This window comes from Pongo abelii, chromosome 2 (assembly GCF_028885655.2).
Source record: "Pongo abelii isolate AG06213 chromosome 2, NHGRI_mPonAbe1-v2.0_pri, whole genome shotgun sequence".
Lineage (NCBI taxonomy): Eukaryota > Metazoa > Chordata > Mammalia > Primates > Hominidae > Pongo > Pongo abelii.
Genome location: NC_085928.1, coordinates 134,237,906 through 134,259,986, shown reverse-complemented (window position 1 = coordinate 134,259,986; position 22,081 = coordinate 134,237,906). Strand labels below are relative to the sequence as shown.

General features: G+C 36.8%; 1 long non-coding RNA gene across 2 annotated transcripts; it reads left to right on the top strand.

The window, feature by feature from the left end:
- The first annotated feature begins 1,249 nt into the window (after window positions 1-1,249).
- LOC129058620 (uncharacterized) lies at window positions 1,250-20,403 on the top strand. Of its 2 annotated transcripts, none has more exons than XR_010139235.1 (3): window positions 1,250-1,529; window positions 3,191-3,276; window positions 19,328-20,403. It is a non-coding gene; the product is annotated as an uncharacterized LOC129058620 (long non-coding RNA). The 2 variants fall into 2 exon arrangements; XR_010139234.1 differs by having other exon boundaries at window positions 3,191-3,303.
- The last annotated feature ends 1,678 nt before the right edge of the window (window positions 20,404-22,081 follow it).

Here is a 22,081-nt window from a genome sequence, read left to right as displayed (position 1 = left end):
CGGTTTCCTGAATACAGCACAGTGATGCGTCTTGACTCTTTATCCAATTTGCCAGTCTGTGTCTTTTAACTGGAGCATTTAGTCCATTTACATTTAAAGTTAATATTGTTATGTGTGAATTTGATCCTGTCATTATGATGTTAGCTGGTTATTTTGCTCATTAGTTGATGCAGTCTCTTCCTAGTCTCGATGGTCTTTACATTTTGGCATGATTTTGCAGTGACTGGTACTGGTTGTGCCTTTCCATGTTTAGTGCCTCCTTCAGGAGCTCTTTTAGGGCAGGCTTGGTGGTGACAAAATCTCTCAGCATTTGCTTTTCTGTAAAGTATTTTATTTCTCCTTCACTTATGAAGCTTAGTTTGGCTGGATATGAAATTCTGGGTTGCAAATTCTTTTCTTTAAGAATGTTGAATATTGGCCCCCACTCTCTTCTGGCTTGTAGAGTTTCTGCCGAGAGATCTGCTGTTAGTCTGATGGGCTTCCCTTTGTGGGTAACCCGACCTTTCTCTCTGGCTGCCCTTAAGATTCTTTCTTCTTAGTATAAAAGGGACGTTTGTACGTTTTCATTACTCATTTTATCATTTTATATACTTTTTCTTCTTTTTGTTGACTGGTATCTTGTATAAATAAACAAAAGAAAAATCCATAAATATTAGCTGTCATTTTTACAGTTAATCATTATAGTTAATGATTAATTCAGTTCACGTGGTGGCTCATGCCTGTAATCCCGGCACTTTGCAGGTGGAGGTGGGGGGACCTCTTGAAACCAGAAGTTTGAGACCAGCCTGGCCAACGTAGTGAGACCCTTATGATGCAAAAAGTTTTAAAAATTAGCTGGGCATGGTGGTGTGTGTCTGTAGTCCCAGCTCCTCAGGAGGCTGAAGTGGGAGTATTACTTGAGCCTGGGAGTTTGAGGCTGCAGTGAGCTATGTTCATGCCACTACGCTCCAGCCTGGATGAGAGAATGAGATCCCATCACCAAAAATTATGATAATAATAATAAATTCAATTTACTCATGTGCTTTTTGCTGTTTGATGTTGGCTTCACCATGCCTCCTGGACTCTCAATCTAGTAACATTTAGTAGTACAGCCTCGTTAAGTTTTCATCTAGTTGTCACTTTGGAGTTTTCAGATTTAGTCACCAAGACTGTTACAGTAGGTAGCTAGTGAGGCATGAGGAGAGTAGGAGAGGGCTCCACTTTCCCCCATCAGGAATGTCTATCTGGTGATGATCAGGTGGTTGTTAACTGTCTCTCTAAAATAATAATCAGTCACAGCTTGTGCCAGGGAAGGGCTGTCTCCCAACAGGTAAAAAACACCTGAAACTGGTGATCAGCAACTTCCCAATAAGATGTCAGCAGTTGGGCGAATGGGTTCAAGCTTAAGAGGCAAAATGGCAGAGTTTATTTTTTAAATTTTCCCTTTGTTTTTCAACTCAGAATTTGCATGTGTGTTGGGGGTCCTTCCATTGAAAGGAAAATGTGAATGGCTTATTTATTAGAGCTTAAATGGATCATCTTACCAAAAGGTACAGTTTTTCCATCTTTGTTTTTATTCCTTTTCAATGTGGAGTTTGTTTCTTTCAACTGCTGCTTTTCTACTGCTGCTTCATTTAAGGGTAGATCTGACCATTTTGATTAATCAGAACCACCATATTAAAGGGATTTTCTACTTTGGTTATAATGAAAGCAATCAAGGATAAGCCTTCGAAGTTCTCATGTAATGAATTCTTTATTGTTATCTCTTAAAAGTGTTTTATAAAAATGATCATTTATATTAATGGAACATCTTTCAAAAGACAGGAAGTGAAAGAATATCAATTTGTATTCTAGTACTAAATATCATGAAACATATCATCATCTCATTCAAGAAACCATCTCAAACAATTGAAACACGTCTTTCAATTCACACTTTTCTCTTTTGGATATAGTCACCTGTTGCTACACATAATAACAGACATGTACTTAACCTAACAGATATTGACTTCCATTTTAGCATCAGCAAATTTTATAGTAGTCCCAGTGAAGGACTGCAATAAGAACATGACCTGACCTTGCTTTATGAGTTATATGTGCTCTATATAATGAAGTGTAAAATGAGTATTTGTATATTTAATCATGAAGTTAATTTTTATTATAACTTCAGAATGTGTGCCTAAAAAATTGGCTTCAACACTAATAAAACCCCACACATAAGAATCTGAATAATCAGGTTAAGGAGTAAGAGACATTTGTCAAGGTACTGCCTAAGTGCATTTATTTCTCCTTTCAACACCTATAAGAAGCCGGTCAGATGAATAATTAGTCCGTATAATCTTTGCACAGTTACTTATTTAAAAAAGAGACTCAGTTAATGTCATTTTCTATTGGGAAACCTTAGTGGCTAATGGGACTTGAAGGTTTAAGCATCACCCTGGTAAGGTCTATTGATTTCAGAAAAACATCTTTGAAAGACTTTTAGACCACTGAAGCAAACAAAAAGATGACCAAAGTCAAGGAGCTGCTAAATCTCATATTGCAATAATACTGTTATCAGTAACAGTTTGTGACTTCAAAAACTGTAAATCATGTTTGACTAACAAAGGCAACTCCTCTTCACAGTTAAATTTCAAAAGGTTGTCAGGCAACTGTTGGGCCTGGTAATTGAGGCTGGAAGGACGGTTTGTTGATGGACTCTTGCAAAAATAAGTAGTTCTATACTTTGTTTGTGGTATGTCTTTGAATTCTGGTCAAAGACTGAGAAGGGGAGAAAGAAGCAAAGAGATTTGTCCTTCTCTAATGTTTAAAATAATTGGATACTAGATTTAGTTGAAATATGTAAATAATCAGGCAGACATTATCTTCTTTAAGTCACATTAACTTTCTGTATTTTGTATGTGTGTTTTAAGAAGTAGTACAAAGAAGATGTTGGATAAAGGTTTGCCTTTACTGTCTCAAATCCTGGGTTGAGACTCTGTCTCTGTTAAACTGTCTTCCATTAAACTAATTGCTGTAATGGGGAAGGGACCAACAGATTGCTTGGTCTTGGGGCAATACATAATGTGCAAGACAAAGTCAGTGGTTTCAGGCAAAATAAGTCTCTTGAACTGGAATGAATATGAAGTAGCCTGAGGGTAGGTAAGGGAAATAAGAATTTACTATAATTTAAAACACATAGAAAAATATTATTTTCCCTGTCTCTATATTTAAGGTTGATTATATATGTATAAAGAGCACTGGGTTTCTTCAGTGTTGGGATCTGCTTATAAGACATCTTGGAGATAAGAATTGGAACAAGTACGTTGAGTTATGGAACCATCACTGGTAAAAAAGATTCTATTTTGGTGCATTGGTCAGTTCACCCTCATAACTTCTTTTGTGCCATTTCCACAGACTTGGCTATTTCTTCAGTTCTTTGCTCTTCTTCCTTATGCTTATCTACTCAGTTCTGTTTCTCCTTACAACTTTCTGGTACTCAGCAGGATTTTGGACGAGGTTGTTATTTACTCCCTCTTTTCTGGGGTGTAGTCTGCACAACCCTGACTTGAATTCTTTCTTGTCTCCACATTCCAACTCCATTTTTGGTCTTTGAACCGACACTGACAATACATGGTGATATTATATTCATGATAACTAAAAAAAAGGAATGTGACATCTTTATGAAGGTCTAAGTAAAGATTTCTTAAGTTATTGCCATTCTAAGTTCTCCAGCTAGGTGTACCCCTTATTTTTTAGGGTCAAAATTTGGTACTCAGAATGAGCAACACCAGCTAAGTGGTCCTTTTATCAGAATTATCTAAATAAGGCATATACTATGTTTGTTTCTACATGCTACAAATGAATTCCTTATTTTTGGAGCAATTTGAGTAAAAACTGGCCTATCATATCATAAAAGAATGTTTGAGTTACATAAGCTGTCATTGAACCATCTATGAACCACATTCTCCTTTACCTTCAACTTGGACTGCCAGTGTTGAAACTATAGAGAGTGCTAATTAATTGAGGTCATGCTCGCATGACAGAGTACAACTTGCAGTGTTCTTTCCTATCCTAGAAGTTTTCTCTTTTGAATGACTTGAATCTCTCACCTGGACTACCACTGTAGCCTCAAACTGTGTTCCCTGCCTGTATTCCTTGTGGGCAGTCCCCACATAGCAGTCAGAATGATCTCCAAAACATAGAAATTGTACCAAACCTTTAATGCCTTCCTTTTGCACTTATATTAAAATAGAAATCCTTACCATGGTCTAGAATGGGGTGGGAGAGGGGAGGGATAAACTTTGTCTGTAAAGGGCCAAAAGATGATAAATATTTTAGGTTTTGAGAGTCAAGAGGATATTATGTACATACTTATAAAACTACTTAAAATGTAATCCTTAAAAAGTAAAAACCATTCCTAGTTGGTGGGTCTATAAAAACTATCAGCAGTCCAGATTAGGCCTGTGGGGGATAGTTTGCTCTACCTTGGTTAGAAGGTTCCTATCTCTTAGACTTGATCTTCTAATATTTCCCTCTTCCACATCATCTCCGAACATGCTGGCCTTTTGGTCTGATTTTAAATCATTTCACGCTCTCTCACCTCAGGGGTTTTGTACCTGCTAGTTTCTATGACAAGGATGCCCTTCCCTGATCTTTCCTTGTATGCTTCTTTCTTATCATTTTGTTACCTGTGAGCTATCTTCTCAGCAGAGAGGCTTTCTCAGACAACCTGATCTGATGTTTCTTTTTCCCCGTGAACCCAGTTACTTTCTACCACATCATCCTGCATTAAATACATATATCCTTTACTGTATTTACTATTCTTGGAAATGATCTCAATGATTAGTTTTTATTGGTTTATTGTATTTTTCTCTAAGTAGAATGTGACTACCATGAAATTAAAGGCCATATCTGTCTATTTGCTTCTATAATTTTATTGAATTTTTTGTTCTCAGCTATGATCATTACAGTGCCTGGTCTTCTTTGAAAATTATAGGAGTCAACATTTTAAAACTCTGGATAGTGCAGCTTTTAGTTTTGGAATATTAATCTCAAATATTTAAATCATAACAGCTTTTGCAGGTGCATTTTCTTATTTAGCATGCATCATTTCTCATGCATCAACATGCATTTAAAACAATACCATATGTAAAAATAGATTTAAATAGCTATAGTTAATTACTCCTTTGGATGGCCACTATTATCATAGTCGTGTTTACACATACCAATATCTTTAAAGCCAAATTTGCATCATATTTTATGAAATACCCCTAACTGTCACTATTCGTATTTTGGTTTGCCATCTGTCTGTCTTCCATTGTTTGAAGATATTTTACTGTTTTTCCTGGATCTTATGTGTGTGTTTGTGTTTTTGTGTGTGTCTGTGTGCTTAATGTAAAGTTCTAGCAAAGTGTCTCCAAGAATTTATCCAGATATAAAGCTGTCAAATAAAAACCTGGAGAATAGCGAATGGCTGTAGGGAAGTGTTGCTTCCTTCAATATTTGTGAGAAACAAATTTTATGTTTAATTCAAAAGTGAATATATAATGTATGTAGAGACAAATGCATAAGAATGTTTATTGAGGCCTTGATTATGATAGAAAAAATATAAAAACCTCATATATCCATCACTAAGATATTGGTTATATAATTATATTACAATTATAAAATACATTGAAATGGTGATGTAGATCTGTATTGTTGTGAAAAAAATCTGCTACACACTGTAAAGGAAATAGATTATCCACAGTCCATCTACTATGATTTTATTTAAAAAGATATATAAGCACAAAAGCATATATATGTATAAAGAGAAAAATATCTGAAATATTATAATTCTATTCTAGCATGTTGTATTAGTTTCTTCACATGCTGCTATAAAGAATTGCTCAAGATTGGGTAATTTATGAAGGAAAGAGGCTTAATTGACTTACAGTTCTGCATGGCTGGGGAGGCCTAGGAAACTAACAGTCATGATGGAAAGGGAGGCAAACACATCCTTCTTTACATGGTGGCAGGAGAGAGAAGAATGAGAGCTAAGTGAAGCCCCTTATAAAACCATCATGTCTTGTGAGAACTTACTATCACGAGGATAGTGTGGGAGAAACCACCCCCATGATTCAGTTACCTCCCACCAGGTCCCCCCGACCACATGTGGGGATTATGGGAACTACAATTCAAGATGAGATTTGGGTGGGGAAACAGACAAACCATATCACACATTAACAGTGATTACACTGGGATTGGTGGTATTACTGATGACCTTTATTTTAGTATTATTTTTGCAACATCTACTTGTTACTTTTATAAATAGAAATAATAAATTTATAAATATCCAGCATTATTGCAAAAATAAATATAAAAATGAATATTTTGTGAATTAAGTAAAAATTTTTATTACCTGTTAAAGACATCTACTTCTATTCTGTTTTCATTTGGAAGCTGTAGAATTGCCTGTGGGTTGAGAAGGAATAATTGGCAAGTATATTTAGCCATTTTTACTAAATCCAATACTTAGCTTATGTAAGTAAGGTGTTTCAATGTGTTATACAAAAATTATGCTTGGCCCAGAGAAATGCACTAGTGGTTAAATTGAATTTCATTGCTTATTTCACCTACACTGGGGTCTCTGTTTGCTTAAGAATTATCCAGGCTATGGTTCTGTTTCATGTATTTGTTAGTATTGTGTTGATTCACATCCACAACAGTAGGTTACTGGTGAGGGCTCTCTTTTTGTCACTGTAATTCACTCTTTCTTGAGCCTAACTATAATACCTTTTCAATACAATATATTGAATCCTGTCTCAGGAGAGGAATCTATGTCTGATTTATACACACATCCATTTTTGTTGTCACTCAGGTACTGAAATATCATTGCTCCATCTCAGGCTTTATTAATCTGTTGAAAAAACTCCATTTCAGTGGAATTGTCCACTACATGCACATATTAATGGTATTAGATGCCTTATACTGCTAGAAAGTATCTTCAATAAGGTTAGAAATCCTGAAGGGAGGAGAAGAAGGGGAGCAGTCAGATGGGAAAGAAAGAATAGAAACAAAAATCCATAGTAACATGCTAGATTTTTTTTCATAACTCTGTAATATTGTATTATGTTGTATTGTATTTTTTAATTTCATGTACTTATGAGACTTTTATTTGCCTTTCTTCACTATATATTTCTATATAAATATGATACTTTGAGATGGCAGTTTCTTTTATATTTTAGTTGAAAGTCATATTTTGTTTAATCGCTGTGGTAAAAAAAATTGTGTATCTATTTTTTCATCAAACTTTAGAACACTTTTTTCTTTAAAAATATAAATCTGAATTAATTGATTTCCTTTTTTTGTTTTCAGAGTAAGTGAGAGCTGCTTATTTTACAAGAATAAGGAAGTTCATACATTTAAGCAACTGAAATTGGACACTTTTTAAAGTTAAATGACTGGTTTTATTGAGAAAAAAGGAGAAAGACTAGGAGCAAAGGATAGAAGGGGATATGGAAATGTGTGAAGGATGGGAAGGGAGGAGGGAGGGAGCACAACATAGGTTGAAGTGTGTTTTTCTGGTAGAGACCAAGGTTGGCCTTAACTTCTTAAGAAGCAGAATGAATCTCTTCTGAGCCACCATTGGGTGGCTGCTAATTAAATGATACCACATCACCTTATCTCCAGACTTTCATACCTCTACAGCTAAGTGCTGAACTTGCTTTTTCAACAGATAAGATTTTCCTTTGGCAGCTACCTGTAACTTAAAGCTTCTATTGCTTTAAACTTCTCTTTTTATTCAATTGCCAAGCAAATAAAAGTTGCTTAATTTTGCTGACTGAAATTGGTTAAGCAGCCACAAAAAAGATTATGAGCTTTCTTCTGACTCTTATTTTTTTTCCTGACTCAAGGGAATAAGATTTTAAAGGCTGCCTGTTACTCTGCCAGGATTTCCAAGCTGAGGCCCCTTGATGTTTACATTTTCTTGATGTTTTCAACTTTTATTTGTTTGTTTCTGTTTTTTCCAACTGGGTTTTTACTTAATTTTGCCTTCTTTCCTGTTTCCTCTCCTTACTGGAGTCAAACATCATAGATTTAGAAAATGTGATAATTTAAAATTTTTGCATATAATTCACTTATAGATAATTGTATCACTTAGGAAATCCTGTCTTCTGCAATGCTAAGCCAGTGATTCTCCAAATAAGCTATTGGTTTCCTCTGTATGTCCACAATCCTGTTTGGGGACTCCAGGCACAGACATGGAGACATTTAGTTATTTAGGATAATGTGAAATGGATGCACTTACTTCTCTGTTCAGGGGAGAAATTGGAATCCACACTCAGAATGAGAATGATGTACTATTTTTAAATACAATGACTTTGAAGGATCTACATTATGTTCTTATACTTATCTCTGGATCATTTTGGCTAAGGTAACTACAAGACACTGCGTGAGGTTTGAAGCATCCTTAATTCTCTGATGTATCCACATTTTGCTTTAGGGGCTCATACTATGATTTTTATCTATTGTTTTTCCACATTCTCCAAAAATGACTTTATGGTTTTTCATCTAAGTTTTTTTGTCCATTCCTTTATGCTATTCTCTTGTCCACTGCTTAGTAAATTTCACACTGAAGATGGTTTTATTCTGATATTTTGTTTCAAGGGGTCAATTTAAGTGGCATCTTTATTGGGCACTACATACTTATGCAACCCATACTTGCTGGTCTTTTTCTTTCTTGAAATAAAAACTTTTATGATGCATTCTCTCTCTCTCCCTGCTCCCCCCCTTACACACACACACACACACACACACACACACCACTCTAAGAGGTGCATTTTGCTACATGATATTCTAGATACGGTCTTGGAGCAGGAGAGATTAATTTGGACTGGGGAGAAAAAGAAAAATACATCAACTAATATGTTTTTGCACTTTTACTCTGGTTGAGACAATGGTGCAAAATCTGATGAGTCATATGAGGAAATACTACATAGGTTTTTTGTTTTGTTTTGTTTTCATGGGGGGGGAGATTATAGCATATAACAGACACAGAAACCAACACAAATCAAAGCAGGAAATAACAAAATCAAATCAATGGTGGAAGCAGAAAGGTTAGAAGACCTGGAAGAAGGGAGGATGTAAATCAGGAAGACTTCATAGAGGATTTGGGATTTTTAAGAATGAATTCAAAAAGAGAGGGAGAGGCTAGGGAAAATTGGGAGATGTTGGTCAAAGAATAGAAACCCTCAGTTATAAGGTGAATAAGTTCTGGGGATCTAACGTATGGCATGGTGACTATAGTAATAAAATTGTATTGTTTACTTAACCATTTAATAAAAGATCAGATTTTAAGTGTCTTCACTGCCCCCCTCCATAAATGGTGACTATGGGTGGCAATGGATGTGTTAATTTGATTGTGGCAATCACTACATAATGTATACATATATCAAATTATGTGGTGCATATTGAATATGTATAATTTTTGTCAATTAAATATTTGTTAAAAAGGAAAAGTGAATGCATTATTCTGTATTGGTAAGTAAACCATTGAGGATAGAATATTTATTTTTATTTAAAATTTTCTTAGACAAAATGCAGGAGGGTTTTAGAAAATCTTGTTTACACTTCTAAAATGAAAGCATATGAGAACTATGTCTTCTATATCACTTTTTGGGCCCTTTATCTGGGAGTTTTTCTAAGTTAATAGAGTCAGCTCAAATTTTGCACAAGCAAAAAAATTTACCTGCTAACTCTGGTCTGCAGCATGAGGAGTTCTTTGCTGATAGGCAAGCACTTCCCTGCATGGATTTGTTTTTCAGATGACAGGTTTTTGCCATCTGATTCCTAGTTCTTTTAAGGTTATGCATCCCAAATGGTTTGCAATGGCGGACTTCCATTTAACTGCCTGGGTCACACTGAGGAGAGCTGGAAGGAGAGAACGGACTAATGGAGTATGTGCTTTTAGAAGGCATCCAGTATTTGTAACAGAACTGTGTGACTTACTGAAAGAGAATGTGTAGGGGAAATAGCAGCTCAGGCCAGGAGGAGAAACAAAAACAAATGCATATTCCAACATGGGAGAGGACAAAAGAAAAGAATACAGAAGGGAAATGTAGTCAGCAGAGAGGTGGCAGACTGATAACAAGTAAGAGAATGGAAACTTATCCTTTGGGGGATAATATTCATCATTGGAAATGACTTAGCCAAATTCATAATCACCGTCACAGTGCAAAAATTAACTTGTCTCTGAGATGCCAGCAATCCTGAGTAATGGTACACAGTTACGTCGTTAAAAATATATTTGTGGAGTCCAATGAAGTATAATAAATTGTAAGCAAGTGGAAATGTATTAAAACATGAGGAGAAAATGATTTGCAATAAAAGCCAAATATTCAGCCCAGGGAAGAGATGCTAAGTAATGTCTTAGCATCTCTTAGTGCAAGCCCCATCAATGGAAGCAGCTATGGGCAAAGGGCAACACACATACTTGAGTAGCAGCATGCCAAGTGGCCAAAGTTTTATGTAGCAGCTCCTTGACAAGTTGTCCCTTTCAATCATAACCTATGGTATTGGTAAAGGCTTGAGATTTGTTCAGGAATTCAGAGACTAGATTGTTTCCTACCTTGACCAAAAATAAAAGTCCGGGAAAGATTTAAATAAAGGGTAACTAATCCATCTATCTGTAGGTGTTAAATTTCCATGTCATAAGTTTAAAAACTGCTGAGCTGGGCAAGGTGGCCAACTAGATGTAGCCAGGTAGAGCAGCTGCCACTGAGGGACTGGGATGATTGGTGCACTTCTAAGAGATCTTCAGAGGGAAGGCACTGAGGGTGGCTAGAGGGAAGACACAGAGGCTGGGCTGAAGGGGGAGGAAGCTGGGAACCCTGACTGGGGCAACTGTGCATCAGGACTTGTTCCTGGTCACCAATGAATCATGGGGAACAGGTGAGGTAAACTGTCAAGGAGCAACCCAGTCTTGCCATGGGCCTCTGGAATCCCGGAGGAGGAGACACCTTTACCACCATAGACACTTAAGTTGTCAGGGAGAGCTGCTTAGAGAAGTGGTGGGGCAGCACTACAGCCAATGTGGAGCCCAGAGGGTTTAGTACAGGAACGTCTGTAGTGAAGCATGGCCAGGGATGCCCATCCCCCTAAGCTCAACTTGCTCACATAGGAGACTTTAGTTCTAGGAAAACTGTCAGACCTGAATTCTGCAGGATGGTCTTGCCCATCAGCCAGAATGATGTGACCTGAGAAACCCTTGGTCTGTACCCTCTCCTGGGGCTCCAGCCTGGCTGTGTCTGCTTGCAGTGCAGCCTTGGGTGACCTGGAGGTCCACATCATAGCTTCCATGCTGGTGGATTATGCCTGACCAGCAGAGAGCTCCAGCAGAGTGGACCCCACAGACATGCACCAGCCCACCTGCTTCCTCTCCCAGCTGCAACTTCCTCTGGGTCCAGGACCTCCCCCCGCCCACATCACTTTGCCAGCATGTGTGTGTGCTGCATGAGTGGATCTTGTCTTTCTTGCCCCACCAGTGCACATGTGTGCATGCACCCTGCCCTGCCACTGCTGCCAGCATGAGTGCACTCCACCTCGCTATGCCACCATACCACGAGCCTAGGTGGGCACAGAGCTGGCCAGCCCCACCCCTGCCAACACCCCATCCCTGTGCCAACACTGCCTCCAAAGTGAAACTAGGCATAAAGAACAGCAGACCACCCCCTTCCCCCTGACAAGAACTCTGATAACTCAAAAAGCCAGAGTGCCTTCTTTCCTCCAAATGACCACACTAGCTCTCTGGCAAGGTTCTGAACTGGGGTGAGATGGCTAAAATGACAGAAATAGAATTTAAAATATGGATAGGAATGAAGATTACAAGATGCAGGATTATGTTGCAACCCAATCCAAGGAAGCTAAAAATCACAATAAAACAATACAGGAGCTGACAGACAAAATAGCCCGTATAGAAAAGAATGTAAGTGACCTGATAGACCTGAAAAACACATTACAGGAATTTCATAATGCAATTGCAAGTATTAATAGCATAAGGACCAAGCTGAGGAAAGAATCTCAGAGCTTGAAGACTGGATTTCTGAAATAAGACAGTCAGACAAGAATAGAGAAAAAAGAATAAAAAGGAATGAATGAAATCTTTGAGAAATATGGGATTATGTAAAATGACCAAAGCTATGACTCGTTGGTATGCCTGAAAGAGATGGGGAGAATGGAAGTAACTTGGAAAACATATTTCAGGATATCATCCATGAGAACTTCCCCAACCTAGCAAGACAGGCCAGTATTCAAATTCAGGAAAAGAGACCCCAGTAAGTTACTTCACTAGAAGATCGTTCCGAAGAAACATAATCATTAGATTCTCCAAGGTCAAAATGAAAGAAAAAATGTTAAAGGCAGCTAGAGAGAAAGGTCAGGTCACCTACAAAGTGTAGCCCACCAGATTAATAGCAGATTTCTCATGAGAAACACTGTAAGACAGAAGAGATTGGGGACCAATACTCAACGTTTGTAAAGAAAGGAAATCCCAACCAAGAATTTTATATCTGGCCAAACTAAGCATTATAAGCAAAGAAGTAAGATCCTTTTCAGACAAGCAAATGCTAAGGGAATTTCTTACCACCAGGCCTGCCTTACGACACCTCCTGAAGGAAGCACTAATATGGAAAGGAAAGACTGATACCAGCTACTACAAAAACACATGAAGTATAGTGACCAGTGACGCTATAAAGCAACCACACAAAGAAGTCCGCATAATAACCAGCTAACATCACGATGACAGAATCAGATCCACACATATCAATACTAACCTCGACTGTAAATGGGCTAAATGCTCCCAACTAAAAGGCACAGAGTGGCAAGCTGGATAGAGAACCAAGACCCAATGGTATGCTGTGTTCAAGAGACTCATTTGTCATGCAATGACACCCACAGGCTCAAAATAGGGAGATGGAGAAAAATCTACCAAGCAAATGGAAAACAGACAAAGGCAGGGGTTGGAATCCTAATTTTAGATGAAACAGACTTTAAACCAACAAAGATAAAAAAAGACAAGTGTATTACATAATGATAAAGGATTCAATTCAACAGGAAGTCTTAACTATCCTAAATATGTGTGTACCCAACATAGGAGCACCCAGATTCATAAAGCAAGTTCTTAGAGAACTTCAAAGAGACTCTACAATAATAGTGGGAGACTTCAACACCTCACTGATTGAATTAAACAGATCATTGAGGCAGCAAATTAACAATGATATTCAAGGACTGAACTCAGGACTTGATCAGTCTATTAACCTGACAGACCTCTACAGAAACAGAACTCTCCACCCCAAAGCAACATAATATATCCGGTTGGTGCAAAAGTAATTGCGGTTTTTGCCATTACTTTTAATGGCCTAATACATTTTTCTTATTGCCACATGGCACATAGTCTAAAATCCATCAGAGAAATGATATAAAACAACCCTCAGGAAATGCAAAAGAACTGAAATCTTACCAACCACTTTCTCAAACCACAGCACAATACAATTAGAAACCAAGACTAAGAAAATCACTCAATACCATACAATTACATGGAAATTAAATAACCTGCTACTGAGTAACTTTTGGGTAAATTGTGAAATTAAGGCAGAAATTAAGAAGTTCTTTGAAATTAATGAGAACAAAGATACAACATACCAGAATTTCTGGGACACAGCAAAGGCAGTGTTAAGAGGAAAATTACTAGCACTAAAAACCTGCATCAAAAAGTTAGAAAGATCTCAATTTAACAACCTAACATTACAACCAAAAGAATTAGAGAACGAAGAGCAAACCAACCCCAAAGCTAGCAGAAGATAAGAAAGAACAAATAGTAGAGCTAAACTGAAGGAAATTGAAACCTGAAAGACCATTCACAAGGTCAAAATTCAGTAGTTGGTTTTTTGAAAAAAGTAATAAAATAGATAGACTGCTAGCTATACTAATAAAGAAAATAAAGAAGTTCCAAATAAACACAATTAGAAATGACAAAGGGGATATTACCACTGACAATACAGAAATATGAATAACCATCAGAGAATATTATGAACACCTCTATGCACACAAACTAGAAAGTCTAAGAGAGATAGATAAATTCCTGGATACATACACCCTCCTATGCCAGAACCAGAAAGAAACTGAATTCCTGAACAGACCAAAAATGAGCTCTGAAATTGAATTAGTCATAGTGTACCAACCAAAAAAGCTCAGGACCAGACAGATTCACAGCCAAATTCTACCAGATGTACAAAGAAGAACTGGTACCATTCCTACTGTAAGTATTCCAAAAAGTTGAGGAAGAAGGACCTAAGCATTGACCTAAGGTAAGAATTGAGCACACATGTACATAAATATGGGAACAATAGACACTGTGGACTACTAGAGAGTGTGTATGTGGGGAGAGGGGGGCTAAAAGACCACCTATTGGGTACTATGATGATTGGGTACTTGTCACCAGGGTGACAAGATCCATACTCCAAACCTCAGCACCACACATATTCCTGTGTAACAAATCCGCACGTGTAACCTGTGTATCCAAATTAAAAGTTGAAATTTTTAAAAAAGAAAAAAGTTAACCCCAAGTTTCTCTAGTATATCTGTATTTCCCTTTTCAGTTAGGTTATAGCTAATAAGAAATCTTCCAGCTACACAAGAGAAATAATCCCAGCTCATTCAGGAGACAAGCCAATTATTCACATACATCTCCAAAACTTTTCATCATCCAAAATTAAAACTCTGTACCAATTAAATACCAACTTTTCATTCCTCCCTTTCTCCCGTTCCTGTTAACCATTATTCTAGTTTCCATTTCTATGAAATTGACCGTTCTAGGAACCTCAAATAAGTGGAATACACAGTACTTGTCCTCTTGTGTCAGGCTTCTTTCACTTAGCACATAAGCATCTTTTTAGACATTATTTCACTTGCATTGCACTCCTGTCCACAAGTTCTGTGAAGTCATCCTGCAATGTTAATTTGCATCTGTCCTTGTCTCTTAAAATTCCTATTATTTCAGGTCTTAATTCCTGTAAGAATTTCTTGGTTCACTGATTCTTCAATACTTTACTACCCATCTTTCTAACAGCTTTTTAAGTTTTATCTAGCTTCTTTCCTACATAAGAAAAAAATCTTCCAAAAATATGTTCTCACTTCAGAATCTTTGCTGGTGTCCCACTGACTCATAAAAAAGTTGTAACTCCTTAGCTGTGTATTCAAATTCCTTTACAGTGTGGATTTTACCTATATCTTCAGCCAAACGCATTTACTTCTTATGACAAGCTTTGCTTGATCAAGAATGTAAATTCTCTCACCCTGCAAAACTCCCTTGGTATTTTCTACCATTTCCTCCTCATCTTCTGTATTGTTATTTGTATATATCAAGCATGCTCAAAGCCTTCTCTTTTAAGATTGTCCAAGAAAGATCACTTTATCACATATAACTGCGTGGCAAATATTTTCTCTAGTAGATGTTCTTCCCCTTCACCGGCTTTGTATTATCAACCCTTCCAATGTTTGCCATGTTCTCCTACCTACACTTTGACTCTGAACCTCACACTGATAGCACCTGAGATGCTCAATAAACATTTTTTATTTCATTTTTTAACTTACTTTTTAAGTCCAGGGGTATATATGTGCAGGTTTGTTATATAGATAAACTCATATCACAGGGGTTTGTTTTACAGATTATTTTGTCACCCAGGTATTAAGCCTAGTAACCATTAGTTATTTTTCCTGATCCTTTTCCTCCTCCCACCCTCCACCCTCAGGTAGGCCCAGTGTCTGTTGTCCCCCCTCTATGTGCCCATGTGTTCTCATCATTTAGCTCCCACTTATAAGTGAGAACATGTGGTATTTAGTTTTCTGTTCCTCCATTAATTTGCTTAGGATTATGGCCTCTACATCTATCCATGTTGCTGCAAAGGATATGATTTCATTCTTTTTTATGGGTGCATAGTATTCCATGGTGTTTATGTACCACATTTTCTTTATACAGTCCTCTGTTAATGGACATCTAGTTTGATTCCATGTCTTTGCTATTGTGAAAGTGCTGTGATGAACATACACATGCATGTGTCCTTATGGTGGAATGATTTACATTCCTTTGGGTATATACCTAGTAATGGCATTGCTGGGTTGAATGGTAGTTCTGTTTTATGTTCTTTGAGAAATTACCAGACTGCTTTTCACTGTGGCTGGACTAACTTACAGTTCCACCCACAGTGTATAAGTGTTCCCTTTTCTCTGCAGCCTCATCAGCATCTGTCGTTTTTTCCACTTTTTGATAATAGCCATTCTTACTAGTGTGAGACGGTACCACTTTCATTCACCTCATTGTAGTTTTGAAAAGTTTTCTGAAATTCAAAATAGCTGGTAATACTTGCACACATTCTTGTATAGCAAGATTGTGTTGGAGTTTAGTAGAGATTCCATATCTGGTTCACTGATTCTTCAGTACTTTACTACCCATCTTACCTTATCCTTTTTCATTATCTGTTTGACCCATGAAAACATCTTAAATTAAGACTCCTGACATAAATAGTGTACAAACAAAAAATTAAGGACTCATAACTGAAGCAGGGACATAGGGCTTATTAATGGGATTAAGAAGTTCTTAAGCAAAGTTGAACTCTATTTTATCTCAATGGTAAAATGGACTCATGATATTTTCGTAGCTTGACCAGTAGAATTATTTCTCATTGCAGAAGAAAATAGGATTAAATGATTCACAAAGCTTTGTTTTGCTGTGTCTGTAGTGCCAAAGTGAGAAAATTTCAGGTTCATGTGTATTGGGCTAACAATCCAGAACATTTTGACAAAAAGCTTATTGTTAGGTTCTCAGTGATTTACCACAGCAGCCTTCCAATGAAGGAAATCCGTTTAAGTAAGGTGGTCTACATGGGTTGTGCTCCATGAGAGAGTTAGATCTGACTTTATCACACAAGGCTAGAGATAGAGAAAGCATCAATCCTTTCAGGGCACTTCAGAATATATGCTCTGAAGGCAATTGCACAAAAAAGGCCATGTCACAATTTTTTTTTTCTATTGGACACTGATCACTCGTTGTGAATTGGCATTTCATGTGTTACACATCTCGGTCCAATTGCTTCAAAAGTTGGAGACACTTTTTTAGAGAAAGAAAGAAAAGGGGAGGTGTGGATGCTGGAAACATATACACAATGATTGGGTGTGCTTAGACACTTTCCTCCTGAAAAGGCAGTAAATATGCTTAGCTTATTTTATGGCCAGGGTCATTTTATGCTTGTGTAACTCCATTTTTTGAATACCCCTTCTCACGCAATCCCACTCCATTCCACAGTAGCCAGGTGGTGCTGCTGGTAATGATGTTGCTGCTTCAAGCAGGACAGTTTGGCTCCTGCATTTGTAGCAGTATCAGATGTTTTGCCTTCCAGAGTAGGGAATTATGTGGGATCAGGTATCACTCCAACATTTTATCTGTGTTGTCTGCATTTGGAAATATATCTCGAAGTTTGGATCCCCATTTGAATGTGTGCTGTAAATTTAAGTGAACACTGTTTTACAGTTTCCTTTTGAATGATTGGAACCACTATACTGCATTTTCTTATCTGATTGTCCTTCTTATGCCTCACAAAATTCCCTAAAAAATATAATATGAAGAAGGAAAAATATATATACCAGAATTATGCCTTAAGGTAAAAGATTATAAAACTGTTTATGTGCCTCCCATCCAATGATGTTAGCCTATTACGCTGGTTTAGAATTGAAAATAAATGCTTGATGCCATCTAGGTTGCTTGTGCATTTTAATTTCAAGGTGACATATTCAAATTATCTTTCTCAGAACTCTGCCAAAGTGTCACCTGTAACTCATACCTAGACTGGAATTTCCATCTCTATTGCTTCAATCCTATGGAATAGACAATCATGCCTTGAACAGCTAGCATCTTCCCTTGTATTTTGCTCTCATGCACTATAGAGAAAAAATGCACCTTATGGGGAAATCCATTGCACTGTCTTTGTTGATACTCTTAATCTGTGAACTAAAAAGTTTAATAACTAGGGTACAGCAGTAGCAAACAGTTGATTTGTGGCCTTCATAAGACTGTGGATGGATCTGCACTTTCCCAGTTGCATGCATGTTAACCTAGATTATTCCTCGTTTCCAGCATGAGGACAGCAGAATGCTTTTGTGCTACTCCTTTCCTTTCATTTCTCTTCAAAGGGATTTGTTTTCATTTTCTGTCCTTACATCATTTGATGTTCTCTTGGGCTTGGCAGTCCTCTTTGTGAGAACAACTTTCTAGGGCTTTCTCATTCACACAACCTTTTAGTTTTTCAGAGATTAGACAACTATAGCCCATGGGCCAAATATGACCTACCACCTGTGTTTATAAACAAAGTTTTATTGAAACACAGTCATATTTGTTTTTACTGCCTATGACTGCTTTTGCTCTACCATGACAGAGTTTAGCAGACTTGAGTAATTAATAATGCCAGAGTTGCTACAGACCAAATGTCTCATGAAGCCTAAAGCATTTACTATGTGGTCCTTTGCAGAAAGCATTTGCCAGCCACTGAACTATGCATTCACTGAAAACACATTTATTAAATGTGAAGATTTTACTGTGTGCTGGATGCTATAGATCTAAGTATAAAGGACATAATCCTTTCTTGAGTTCAAAGACTGTCTTGTGGGAGAGACAGACACATCAGCAATAGCTTAACTATAGAATATAATAAATGCCTCAAAAGTGAATTTAGTAGACACTTAATGAGTATAGGATAGAAAACATCCAACTCTCTGCTGGAGGGCCAGGAGAGGTGGTTTAGAAGAGGGTTTCATGAAGAGGCAGTCTCCACATTATTGATTTGCAAGACAAAAAGAAGTTCTTTTAGTAGAAAGTGAGAGCCCTAGGCCACATTCCGGGCAAAGGAGCAACATGAACAAAGTCACACACAAAGGAGCAACTTCTTTGGGAAATAGCAGATAGTCCAGTTTGGCTTTAGCAAGGTAAGGTGGGGAATTGATAGGACTTGGAAAAGGTAGGCAGGTACAGATTCCGAAGAACTGACAGCAGTTAAGAAACTTGCATTATATAGAATTAATGGAGTTTTTAAAATGATATAGTGGAGAAGAGAGGGAAGAGGAATAAAACTTTGGTTTGCTTTGCTTGTATACTTACAGCAACTTCCCCGAACACTAACCTTTCTATCTCTAGCAATAATCTACTTGCTTGGGAATACTCTTCTCTTTAAGGAAGGCAGGAGAGGAATAAAATCTCTGTTCAGGTGAAATTACTATTATCAATGTGGCATGGATTTTTGTGGTGGGGGAGCTGGGGAAGCATCTTATTTTTTTTTTTTTTCAGTCTTTGTTCCAGGAAGAAGCCAAGTATTAACTCTCAGTAAGCCCATCAAGGACTTTGTGCATGGTAAGTAGAAAAATCCCGACAATTCTCCGTGATTATTTCAAGAGGAAAAAGGACTATTCATTGGAGGTATTCGATCAAGTGGAAAGAATTATCCTTATATCCATTACCTGTTTTCCCAGTATCTGACAGAGATGTTTGATACTTATAATAAATTGGTCTTCATATGGCAATAGGAATTAAGCAAAGTGAATTAAAAGAATAGCTTGCTCTTTGCCATGAAAACTAGCCTGTTTAATTGAAATATATATTAATTAGTAGATACCACTAATGAAGATTAACATAGCCAGTCAATTTATTTTCCTTTCCATCAGAAATGATGTTTTTAAACTTCTTAGTGTGGTATTTATCTTTGTTCAACTTCAAATCCCTCTTGTCTTCTTTGAAGTCTCACAGAAAAGTGTTGCTATCACACTTCAGAGCTCAGAAACATTCTTCCAAATCCCTATCAATTGGGTTATCCAAAGGGTAACAATAACTAACATTTGCATAAGACTTTCAACATAGAAAGCATCTTTAACATAGACTGTCTCATTTGCCTTCAAAAACTTGTAAGGTAGATGCTATCCTTATCATCTCACAGGTTGGAAATGGAGATTTTTTGAAGTTAATGGTTTCCCTCAAGATCTCAAATAAGTGGCATAGTTCAGAATCAAAACACAGACTTCAGAGTCTGTGCTTTTAAAATTCTCCTGGACTGATTTATCTTTTCCTGAAGTAATGTACAGATGTAACTAACAGTGTTGGAAGCAATAGTTGCTTGCCATCAAAACCAGTCAAAAGGGAAGGATAGGCTTCTCAGATAATGCAGTGTTGATGACTTGTACTCAGGCAGAAGAGAGTCACTGCCAAGATTTTTTCCCCTTTATGACTGCAATAAACTTTTGAAGGCCAAGCACGGTCCACATTCAGAGAGTGCACAGATTTTAACCCAAGGTCGAAATTCAAACTCACATATTTAATTATCTCTCTCTTTTTGGATGCTGGTTTCTGTCTCTATACTTGCAAGGTTTCAGATCCCCTGTGTATTTCTTTATTTACATTAAATTGCATTTCACTTAAGTTAAGTTGCATTTAACTCAAGTAACATCTTCTGAGCACCTATATGTTGTAAAACTAAAACAAAAAACACTCTGCAGAGTTGTTTGAGCTCTTTTTGGTTGTTAATTTTCTTCCATTCTGTGGGTTATCTCTTCACTTTGTTGATTGTTTCCTTTGTTGTGCTGCAGTGTTTTAACTTGATGTGATATGTACGAAGTTCTGATTAATTCTTCATAGAATTCTTGGTGCTTCATTAAATAAAGATCTTGAAGCGACAGGCTTGCTTAGCCCAATCACCTACCACAGGATATTTATCTACTGGTCTGTTCAGGTTTTGGATTTCTTCATGATTTAATTTTGTTATGTTGTATGTGTCTAGGAATTTGTCCTTTTGTTGTAGATTTTCCAATTTGTTGGCGTATAGTTGCTCATAGTTACCACTAATGATCCTTTGAATTTCTGTAATGTCTCGTTAACATTTCTGATTTTATTTATTTTGGTCTTCCTTCTCTTTTTCTTTACTTGATTGACTGAATGCTGGTCAATTTTGATTATCATTTCAAGATCCCAATTTTTTGATCATTGATCTTTTGTATCATTTTCCTCTTTTCAAATTCACTGATTTGCACTGATGTTTATTATTTTTTCCTACTAAATTTGGGTTCAGTTTGCTCTTGCTTTTCTAGTCCTTGAAGATGCATCATTAACTTGTTTTTTGAAGTTTTTCTTTTGTTTTGGTGTAGGGATTTATAACTATAAATTTCCCTCTTAGTACTGCTTTCACTGTATCCCACAGGTTTTGGTATGTTGTATTTCCATTATCATTTGTTTCATGAAATTTTTTGATTTTGTTCTCAATTTTTTAAATTTACCCAGTTGTTATTCAGGAGTATATTGTTTAATTTCCATGTGTTTGTATATTTTCCAAAGTTCCTCTTGTTATTGATTTCTAGTTTTATTCCATTGTGGTCAGAGAAGATGCTTTATATTATTTCAATTATTGAATGTTTTAAGACTTGTTATTGTGCCTTAACATATGGTATAACCTTAAGAACAAGCCATGTGCTGAGGAGAAGAATGTGTATTCTGCAACCATTGGATAAAACATTCTGTCAATATCTGTTAGGCCCATTTGGTCTATAGTGCAGACAAAGTCTGATGTTTCTTTGTTTATTTTCTGTCTGGAAGAACAGAAAGTAGGGTACTTAAGTCTCTGGCTGTTATTGTTTTGGGGTGTATCTCTCTCTTTAGTGCTAATAATATTTGCTTTATATATCTTAGTGCTCCAGTGTTTTGTGCATGTATATTTACAATTGTTAAATCCTCTGGCTGAATTGACTCCTTTATCATTATATAGTGACCTTCTTTGTCTCTTGTTACAGTTTTTGTCTTGAAATCTATTTTGTCTGACACGAGTGTAACTAATTCTGTGCTTCTTTGGTTTCCATTTGCATGGAATAACTTTTTCCATCCATTTACTTTCAGTTTATGTATGTCTTTGTAGGTGAAGTATGTTTCTTTTAAGCAACAGATCATTTGATCTTGTTTTTTTAAAATCCACTTAGCTACTCCATGGCTTTTGATTGGAGAGTTTAGTCCACTTACATTCAATGTTATTATAGATAAGTAATGACATACTTGTGCCATTTTCTT